General features: G+C 38.5%; 1 long non-coding RNA gene across 1 annotated transcript in view; it reads right to left on the bottom strand.

Annotated features, from left to right (window-relative positions):
• Positions 1–7020: 7020 nt before the first annotated feature.
• The window catches only part of LOC107078457 (uncharacterized), a 38053-nt gene continuing 34425 nt past the window's right edge, over positions 7021–10648 (bottom strand). Inside the window, exon 3 of the long non-coding RNA XR_001479391.2 lies at positions 7021–8979. This is a non-coding gene — a long non-coding RNA (uncharacterized lncRNA). The remainder of the gene's footprint in view (positions 8980–10648) is intronic.

The following is a 10648-nucleotide window of genomic DNA, read 5'->3' as shown; positions in this document are numbered from 1 at the left end:
CCTGGTGTTTTCCATGCTGGGAAGATGAATGAAGCAGAGTGTTCCAGCTATGTCTTTTTTACTGCAACTGAACTTTCAGTTATGTTACGCAATTAAAAACTTTTACTTTTTTCAGCTTGGACTTAAAGACTTTCTTATCACCTGAAAATGAAGAAACCTTTTTTTTTTTTAATTAAGCACTATTACATATCTGCAAACTGACAAACCAGAAGGCGCTGAGGTCACATGGAGAATCCTTTGGATACTGTTTGTGATTGTTGTCACCTGGAAGTTCTTCAACACAACGTGTAGGCCAAACTTGACTGCAGACAGACACAAGACCACAAGCCTGATTGCCCACACTGTGAGTGACATTTCTGAAAATAACTTTGAAGGCTTTCCAACAATTCATGTTTGCAGTATCTTTTCCAGAAGGCTCCCCTCACAGAGACATCTTCACAAAACTAGGACACAAAACCAGAGATAAAACTGAAATCCACTTATAAAACCACTTGCTTTTTGTCTTGGGTTAAGTAAGACATTAAAGAATCCACAGATGCATGCACTCCTAAGCACATGTATTAGAAACACTGGCAACAAAAAACAGGTCTACATTTGTAGCACATGTATTCAAGTATTTTTAAAAGGCCTTCTTTGTTTTCATGAATCTTATTCTTTTCAGATTTAACAGCAGTGAAGGATGTAACGGGGGGAGGCATCTGTGTCTCTGTGTTTGTTTTTCTAAAATAAAACGGTGTTTATTTGTTCATTTATATGTTTTATTTATAAGCAGAATCTTTTGATGCTTTGTCTTTTGGCACGAAAACAGTATTATGGCTTTCTAGATGGATTTAATCAGATCTCAGAAGCTATACTAAGGCAGGCTGGTCAATACAGGGATTGGAGAATTCTTAGGAAAACCAAATTGTTGCAGATGCTGGAAAAGTAAGTAGAGGTCTTCCCTCTGGATCAGGAATTCTAGCATGGAGTAGCGAGATGGCAAGAGACACAATTCTGCAGGAGGTGTTGTTATTTGGATGTTATGCTAAACATAAGCCTTAAGTACATTACTTGTAAATCCCTTGCTACTGTTTGTAAGATAGGTATTTACCATACCTAAAGCTGCCCTTATATTCAACTATTGCAGCAAATTCTTGCTTCTATATCTGATATGGAGCGTAGAGTGGTTGTAGAAAAAGAATGTCTGCTATGCATTTCCTGGATAGGTACTGCTCTTCAATGGTGGTCCAAGTGGGTGTTATACTATAATGTAAGTGTTTTGAGATACTGCGGGGTGAAAGGAATAAATTTATGGTGAATGACAAATTTACAACTTTGCATAAGAAATGTTCTTATCAATGTTTTCTCTAATTCTTTATTAAGAAATACTTTTTTTTATTTACTTTTGCCTTACATTCTAAGCTCACATCTGGATTGCATTGCATTGATCAATTGATTGGCTTGAACTCATCTTTGGATTATGATTATGATTTTAATTCTGATTCTCTGATTCTCTGGACCATGTACCAGCTGGATTCCTTCCCCTTTCTGGATTGTGAATTACTCGTTCGATTACTGGACATCTTCTTTTTCTGTGGCGGTAGGTCTACACAGCTGCCACCCAATCTTGTGTTGCACAACAGGGTATTTCCTACTGTAGCTGTACAAGGTGCAGAGAGCACAAGCTTTGGAAACTTTTCTTACTGGAGCAGTCTATTGTTCAACAAAGGCTCCAGCATGTCCTGGTAAGTGCCTTGTATAAGGAGTTTCATACTTGCAGGTTGACTCACAAATGCTCAGGAGGTTTTGGTGGTATAACTTATAGTGTCATATCATATACTCCTAGCTCATCTGGTCTGCTGGCTGATGTCCAATTCATCACCAATCACTTGCTCCACAACATGGTATTCAATTGCTGTTGGATACACCTGAAATTGATAAGGTGCTCACTTGATTTCAAGGGCCATCAAATTCCAATGCCACCAAGACCAAATGACACCAGTTCACCTGACACAAGTTTTTGAGGTGCACAACCCGATACCTAATTCTTGGGACTTAATTCCTTGTCCCATCTTAACAGTACCTGAATTCCTGCAGTCGCTGTGGGATGATGGGAAGGCTTCCTCTATACACAAAGGCTACTGTCCTCACCTGTGAAGTCTTCAGTGCTCTCTTGAGACCTTCCTTAGATTGTGAGGGCCTTGATACAGGCCTCATTTGAATCACTGAGCATAAAAGCTCTGTACATCTTGGCACTCAGGGTTTCCTTTTGGTTGACCATCACCTATGCCCAAAATGTGGGCAAGCTTCATATGAGGTAGGATTGGGACTTTTCTCTTTGCACAGTGCCTGACAGGTCCTGGGACTCACTGTAGCCCAATCCTACAGTCTAAACCAAAATCTCATCTTTGCAAAGAGCCACCAACCAGATTTTCTGCTTCTGCCTGAGACATTTGACAATTGATCTATATCACCACATGCTTGGTCTTTTGTCATGCCTCAAAAGGGAATTTAATGTTTATGTTTGTCACAAAGTACCATTCAGCTGGTGCACTGCTTTTCTGTTTTCTCACTTTGGGGGAAAAATCCTAGGCTCTGCTATCTCAAGCGCAATCTGTCTCACTCCATCATGAATAACATCCTACTGTGTGCAACTTCTGGGACTCATCCAGCTACTGTATATCCATTGGGTCACCTCCCACTTCCCAACCCTCTTTCAGCATTTCCATTATGGCTACATGGTCTTCCCCAGTACATTCAGCAAGTTCTACAATCTGAATGTAATGGATAATCACACTTTTATATCACACACTGTTTATCACAATGTAGTCACATTGTTTTGGAAATGTCTGACTCTGTGCCCAGTGTTTGCCTTTACCTATTTGCAAGGGTTTGGGAATGGCTATCCTCATTGGGATGACTGCATTCCACTGCTGGAAAGAAATGCTAGGTGCTTTTAAAATTCAGCCCCTTTAGAAAACTTAAGCCCTATTTCCTTTTTTTTCGGTTTGGGAAATCTAAACTAGAGGATGAAAGAGGTGTCAGTAATAGGATGTGCTTATGCAATTTAAAGCTCATAAATTCAAAAGCCCTTTGTAGGCTTATCAAGCTGCAGAACAGTTCCATTGATAGTAAACTGGCAATCGCAGGCATGATTGTCATAACCTTGAACAGTTTATTTAATCAAATATCAAATCTAAATAAAGGACTTTCTTCGGCAAACATTTACTCAGATGTAACTTTAAAAACAAAACAATTCTCATTTTGTTTTGACTCACACACAAATACGTACATGTGTTCTACAGCTGTAGATGTTCGTTTTTGCACCCAGCAAAACGAAAGAAACTTTCTGAAAGAAAGTTATTCATTCATTCAGGAAGCACAAGTATACTGTTACACCACAATTATGTGTAAATGATGCTATATCTAAGTGTTCTGAACACTGATTCATCTTAGCAAGTTGCAGTTAGCTTAAATATGTTAAGCTACAAAGTGCCAGCACTTACAGTATATAAATTCCTAGACATCCAGCACTTGTAGATATACGTACTTCTGGCACTTACTGTCTTAAATTAGTTAATTCAGCATGCATGAATGGGTGAAGAGTATTATAAGCTTCATTACATTTAATGCATTGGTAAATAATCTTATTCCTTCTACATCAAAAATATATCTTCTAATGCAAAGGTGCTTTAGATGGTGAGAATAATTGTTGTTACAGTAATACACAGCCTCCCGTCTTTGAACCAAGAATACAACATTATAATCTCTTCTTTCAACTCATTAATTAAAGTACTACAGCTTTTTCAGATATTTATTCCTCCATTGAACCAGGAAAGTCACTTGAGAACAAAAGCTCATTTACAATGATGGCCCAGAATCTCATTCCTTCATCAGGGCATTTTGTGGGGCAATTTGGGTGAAGTGTTTTGCTCAAGGGCACAGCAACAGTGTCCCACCCAGGATTTCAGCTCACATTCCTCCACCCTGGAGACTGAGGTCCTTACCATTACATCACACAGCTGCCCCTGTGCATAATCCTGAAAGAGGAAATAAAAAGAAAGATCTCAAATATCTGCCTTCACTAATGCACGTACTGTACGCGTGTTTGCATGTCTGTTTTGCTCTAAGTATGGCAAATTCCTGTCGCAAGGGTATTGAAAGAGCTGAAAGGATGATTTCTATTTATTGCATGCAACATTTGCGATGATGGGTTTTGCTTTAAAGAAGATCAAAAGCAGGGATTAGTGCTGGTGTCTTTCCAAGCTCGGCAGTGACAGCAGGGGTTTCTGACCGGGGAAGAGTCTGTCAGATTGAGGTTATCAGCCCCGAAAGCCGCCTTGCTCTCCTACCATTTGCAACATTTTTTGTAATTTCCTGCAACTTTGAACTTTATTGTTTTTTTCTTTATGTCATTCTTGGATTATTTGTTATTTTTACTTTTTTTTGCTTCCTGTTTCCTTAGCATTCATTTAGTTCCTTGCTAGGGTTTATCAGTGCTCCATGGATAATTCTGCCTCCCCTTCACAAGGAATGATCAAGAATGATCAATATCAAGACAATAAATGGGAATAATACTGAAGATCAACAGTTATATTTGTACTGTCGACGCCAATGAATAATTAAACTCTATTTAGTTTAGAAAATGTATGCTACATCCCTTTTGGCCAATCCTTGAAAATTAAAAAGTAGTCTGCATTTTATGATTATTGAAGTTACGAGCCCAAATTTGAGTGTTTCTTTACTTCTTAAGTCTTGCACGCAAAAGAAATGACTTTTGGTGTCAGTATGTTGAAAATGTGAATTTGTAAGGGAACTTCAGTTTACTGATCATTATAAAAGTTCTTTTTATATGCAGCAGTAATTCTGCCCTGCAGGCATGTGCCAGCGGGCAGAGTTCAGATATGCTTTCAGCAGCAAGGTTATGCATGGGTACCCATGACACAGGCCACACTTCTGGAAGTGCTCTTGCAGACAACACAAAGTAGCACAGTGTAGGAAGGTGCTCAGTACAGACCTTTTCCTGTGAGGGTGTGTGATTTAAATAACTCAGGAACAAGGACAGGCTTCAGAAAGCAGTCACACCACACATCACTGGGTTCATTACAAGCTCAGTTTGCCTACAGCTGCAGCTTCACTGAAACTGTTCTCTGAAATATTCAGATGCAAAATCATTTGCTGCAATAGTAATAGAAAGACTGAGTTTTGAACATCTATTTCAGACTGAGTTCTGGTAAGAGAGATAAATTCCAGCACATGTCCCTTATTTGCAGCCTGGTATAAAACAAATAAAATAAAGTGAGGAATTTCCTTGTACCTTGCACTGTCTGTACTCCTTACCCTTGGCTGGCCTTTCTGTTACTGCAGTTCTTACCACCTCAATTTCCTACAAGACATCATCATAAACTGCACTTGAAGAATTTCTAAAAAATGACTTAATTGCTAACTAATGAATCTCACATTCAGCTTTTTTTTATTTGCTTTGTATAACACCATACAGTATAGGTACCACTTTGGGGATGCAGGCATTCCCAACCTCAGGTAACTAGGGTAGTCAGCAGGGATGCAGAAACTCTTTGACATGCCCTGGCAGATTGCTAACAGGGATAAGGCATGTCAAACTGATATGTCTCTCTGCCATGCCAACCTTAACGGCAGCAGGCTTATTCTTTGACTTAGGTATCAGAAGACACAAGGGATCATTTGCTCCTGTTATTAAAAGGACTGGCTCTACAAAAGGAACTTTAATGACGTATAAATAAATGATGGCAGGGATTAAATGTCATGATGTTTGAGATCCTCTTCTCCCTTCTGTGGATTGTGCTCCTTGAGTTCTGGCGCTATGTTCTCCTACACCACTGAAGTCAATGCTTTTCCATTCTTTATACAGAAACACAACTGAATGGCAATCTTCTACTGGAATTTAGCCATTTTTTATCCAAAAGTGAAACCAGAAAGATCCGTATTCTGTCACTCAAAAAAAGTTTTGTAGCTTTATGGATGTGAATGAGGAATCAATTATTTTCGAGAGGAGGGATGCCTCACAATTAGTCAATTACATTTGCCCAGATTAGTTGGCTAAGTATGGTTTTGTGGTAGTCGGCTTTTGAACAAATCTGATGAATGAAAATTAAGGATTGCTAAATGATGAGATAATTTTCTTCTCATGCAAAATTAAACTGTATTATCAGCAGTCAATATTGTTCTTATGGTAAAAATCTCTAGTGGCTTTGAGTAAAATTAGACTATCCAGAAAGCTTATACAAGCGTTCATACAGGGACTTAGAGTTACCGATCACCCCAGCCAGCATGGCTTTGGAATGTGGGAGAGAAACTTAGCCCCCACAGAAACCTTGCACAAAAATGGAGAGACCATGTAAACTCCACACAGAATGTGCCTCAGTCAGGAATTGAACCCAGGACATTAGAGAGCTACAAAGCAGCACCAACACTACCCACAATGCCACATTACACACGGTCATCACTTCACCAGCATCATCATAATCAAGAAAAGGCTGCTTTTGCTTGTTTTATTTTTCTTTGATTTTTTTTTCTTTGTAATACTGTACTGTCGTTTGAACTTTCACTGTTTTTCTATTTAAAAATGGGAAGTTTTTAATTCACAGAGAAGCAGCACATGCGTTTTACATTTGTGTTACAAGGAAGGGTTTACTGCCATCTGTACAGTTATTCGACATCAATGTGCTTGTTCCACTGAAATAATCTGCTCTGTTTTAATATTTTTTATTAATGTGATCCGAATCTCAAATTACCTGGTATGAAAAACAAAGCTAATTTTAAACCTTATCTAGTATCTGATCACAGAAAGCAGAAAATGGTATGGTTTCTGCCTTGTAAAATGTACTGTAAGTTTTCGTCTTCTGTTTCCTCTTATATATAGGCGGAAAGGATATGTGGGAAACTAAGTATTGCAGCTGTTGTTTCAGAGATGGTTTAAACGAACTTGACACAGAGCAGGAAAGCTGAAATAGAAGCAGGAGAGAAAAGTGGGACACATTCACCCCAATTTACAGTGTGGCACAACAATAAAAACAACAGAATCCTTTAGATTTTTTCAAGTAGATGGGATTATCACTACAGACAACTAATGTAACTCTTCTCAGCTGTAAACTCTGCTCATCTAAACAGTTTTGATGGTACTTTTTTTACTCACATACTCAGCCATTTTATAGTCCAGATTTCCTTTAAAAACAAATGAAGCTTCAATAAGCAGCAATTTGATTTAATTAAAGAGGAGTTGTGCTTAGAATGCAGAACATAGATCTAAAGAAGGCTGTGTAAAGGATCGGGAAAAGCAGAATCTTTCTTTCATTTTGAATGTCTACATTTGTTATCACTTCTTGCTGCTGTTCGACAAACTATGGGGTTACTAAGGGGAGGTCAGAATTAAAGCAGTATTAAAAGAAAATTAAATTCATTTACATTAAGGCAGTGCATACAAGAGCTTGTTGTAGGTGTTTTTCAAGTCCCTGAACCTTGGATTGTACACCAGTTTATTACAGGACAAACACACACATGTACAGGCGTCAGTTTAGAGACTAACCTAGAGAGCTCTGATATAAGGCAGAGAGAACATGAAAACTCCAGACAGACAGATTCAAACCCAGTTCTGAAGTGACAGTGCTACCCTAGGCACCATATTGGCCTACAGACTATTTAAAATAGAACCACATTTGAGATATTTGAGGTATAATCAGGGGATGGGAGTAGATTGCTGAAATGATGATTGATTCAGTAGAGTGACACGTAATAACTGTCTTTATCCAGAGGTTTAGATTAACCAATTTGTGCTTCACATGCTCTATTCTATTAACAAACTAATGTTCACAGATTTTTTTAATCATGTATTATGCATATGCTGTGACCCACATTTTGAAATAAAAATCAAATAATCAGAAAATGTGAAATATTGATTAAATACAAGCAATAATTACAGTAGTTTAATAATTGTAAAGATTCTCATTTTCATTTGTTTCTTCCCAGACATTCCCTCTACTTGCTGAATCCCATGTTCCTTACAAAAGAGACTAGATGTGCAGACATCTCCATGTTTATGGTTTTGGAGTCAGTAAAGGGAAATGAACTCCAACCAACTTTGATTTACGTCTCGCGTTAACATGCTGAAAAAGAAGGCCATCATTTAGTCACAGATACAGCAACAGCAAAGAATTGCCCATGACACTATTTAACACAGGGCTTCTTAAGAGCCTCACAGCAGCACTTTCTAAATGTTCTGAAGATCACTATCTGCAGGATTTGCATATACAGTAGTAGAACAGGCTTAAAGTGGAACTTGGAGAAACCATCATTGAGGACTTGGTTTGCCTCAATGCACGCAGATTTCAGACTTGCTGGTGCTTGAAAAAGACTTGTTTTCTCCTAAGGAAGAATGCACTCCTTTCAAATGAAACATTTGCTTATTATTACACTCTGTCAGTCAACTTTAAAAGTGACATACTCTCTTAAAAATAGAAACTTAAATCTGAAAATTGCCAGTGTTGCATGCTAACTGATAAACTGTTGAGTTGAGAATCTGAACATTTATCTACAGCTTCCTGAGGATCTGTCCTGCAGATTTCCACATTTCTCTCATCCCCTTCTCACTGTGCTATCCACATTCCTCTGTGCCCTAGAAAAAAAAGTATGTTCATTTTCAAAAATAAAAAATGAAATGAAAAAAGATAGTGCCACAAGCTGAAATATACATTCACTGGGAAGTCCACTGAGACATTACATATGTGACCACTGAGTCCAAAACTGACTTTTTCTTGCTTGTATTAAACCATTTACTGCAGCACAGTCATGTACTGGATAAACATAGTGTTTGGAAACATGTGACATTTTTAAACGTCATGCAAACCCCATTGTGAGATGACTGAAAAGAAATATATTATTTGCACTCCAGCGCACTGTTTCTGCCGATGATCGCAGTCGCTTTGGGGTTGACCAGGGGAAGAAACCAGCTGAGTTCTGTCACACCTAAAACACAAGAAAGTGACAAGATTTAGACGGGGATAGTTAAGGCTATGAAGAGATACAGTACCTCTTCCCAATAAACCATTAGATCTGACAGATTTACAGGCCTTTGAGGTTAAGCATTGTCTTTCACAAAGCTGTGACTTATACTGGTAAGAAAAAATGCCTCTGTGCCATTAGAGTTTAGCCTCCATTCGCAAGCTTCAACTTGCACAAACGGCCACAAATATTTTCAGCACATATGTGGGAGCAGCCACCTTCCTGTGAAGTTTTTACTGACGTTTTGCACATAGCTCAAGGTGAGAGTTGGCTTTAACAGCATTTAGTTTTGAAATGGGGCGGCAGTGATTAGCACTACTGCCTTGCAGTGCTGGGGTCCTGATTTCAATTCCTGGGATGCTTTCCTGGAATGTGCTCCAGTTTCCATCCAACAGCCCAAAGAGTTACTGCTAGGTTAACTGGCTTCTAGGAAAATTGGCCCTGGTGTGAATTTGTGTCTATGTGTCTATCCTGCAATGAAAGGGGTCCCATCCAGGATGTATCCTGCCTTGTTCCTGTTGCTTACTGAGATTAGGGAACAACTCCCCCACAACACAAAATTGGATAAAGAGGTTAGAAAATGGATGGATGAAGAGTTTTATCATTTGAAATTCCAGGCTCAGGGTCTGTCAGCAAGAAGAATCAGTGTCCAAGTGCATCAGAAATCTCTAACCAAAAACAGGAAACTGACCGATAAATCCAATATGTTTGTAGACTGACGTAAAAATAAAATATTTACGCAACGTAATTTAAAAAAGTTAGTTGCTTGAAAGGTACAGTATTAATAGAATATTTCTATACATTCATGTGCTCATACTGTATACAGTCCCAGTCCTAGATTTGATGATAAACTCATATTGCAATGGGATGCTATAACCTAAGATAACCAACCACTTTTGTTGACTTTTGAGGTATAAGCTGCATTAAATAATTGTAGGAAACTGTATGAGTGTGGAAAATGTTAAAGCCATTCCCCCTTTTCACCAACATGATGCGTCTTTATTTTTCTCCAGGAAAGACCAGAGCAAGCATTGGAAGATAACCTGTTCTGGGAGTATTAGACAGATGTCTGCCAGAAATGATACTCTCCCTTTTTGTCTCCCCCCCGCCTTTAACTTTCTTCCTTGTAATATGGGGTTAATCCACAGCACTGATCCATCTCTTTGATCTTCAAAGGACCGGGGCTCATTCCATTATGCTCATGTACTGTAATAGCTGCTTTTCACAGTGCAAGTTTGTGTCATTATTCCTCAATGGACATTAAATTTGGCTAAATCCAATTGCCAGTTGGTGTTCTTATATTGACAACAACCTTTTAATTGATCTCAGATATCACTGAAATCACTGAAATATGCGCCTGCAGTGGTTGTAGTGGTTGTAGTGTTGTAGTGTTTTAAAAAAACAGCAAAACACCTACAAAACAATTGGTCAGTTGCATCTCAAACATTTGCACATTAAAGAAAACAGATTAGTTTAGTAGAGTTCTTTCTTTAAAGTATTCGTGCATACCTTTAGACAGTGAAAATGTTTTAAATGTGATTATTTTGAGTAAGTTGAAAGCTGTGGTGGGACACATGTGAGTCTTTGTGTCTGAACTACTGCTCCCTCATCCGACAACCACTCAATAACACAT

Source organism: Lepisosteus oculatus, chromosome 9, assembly GCF_040954835.1.
Source record: "Lepisosteus oculatus isolate fLepOcu1 chromosome 9, fLepOcu1.hap2, whole genome shotgun sequence".
NCBI lineage: Eukaryota > Metazoa > Chordata > Actinopteri > Semionotiformes > Lepisosteidae > Lepisosteus > Lepisosteus oculatus.
Note: the sequence above shows the minus strand (reverse complement) of the source record. Positions and strands in the feature narration are given on the sequence as shown.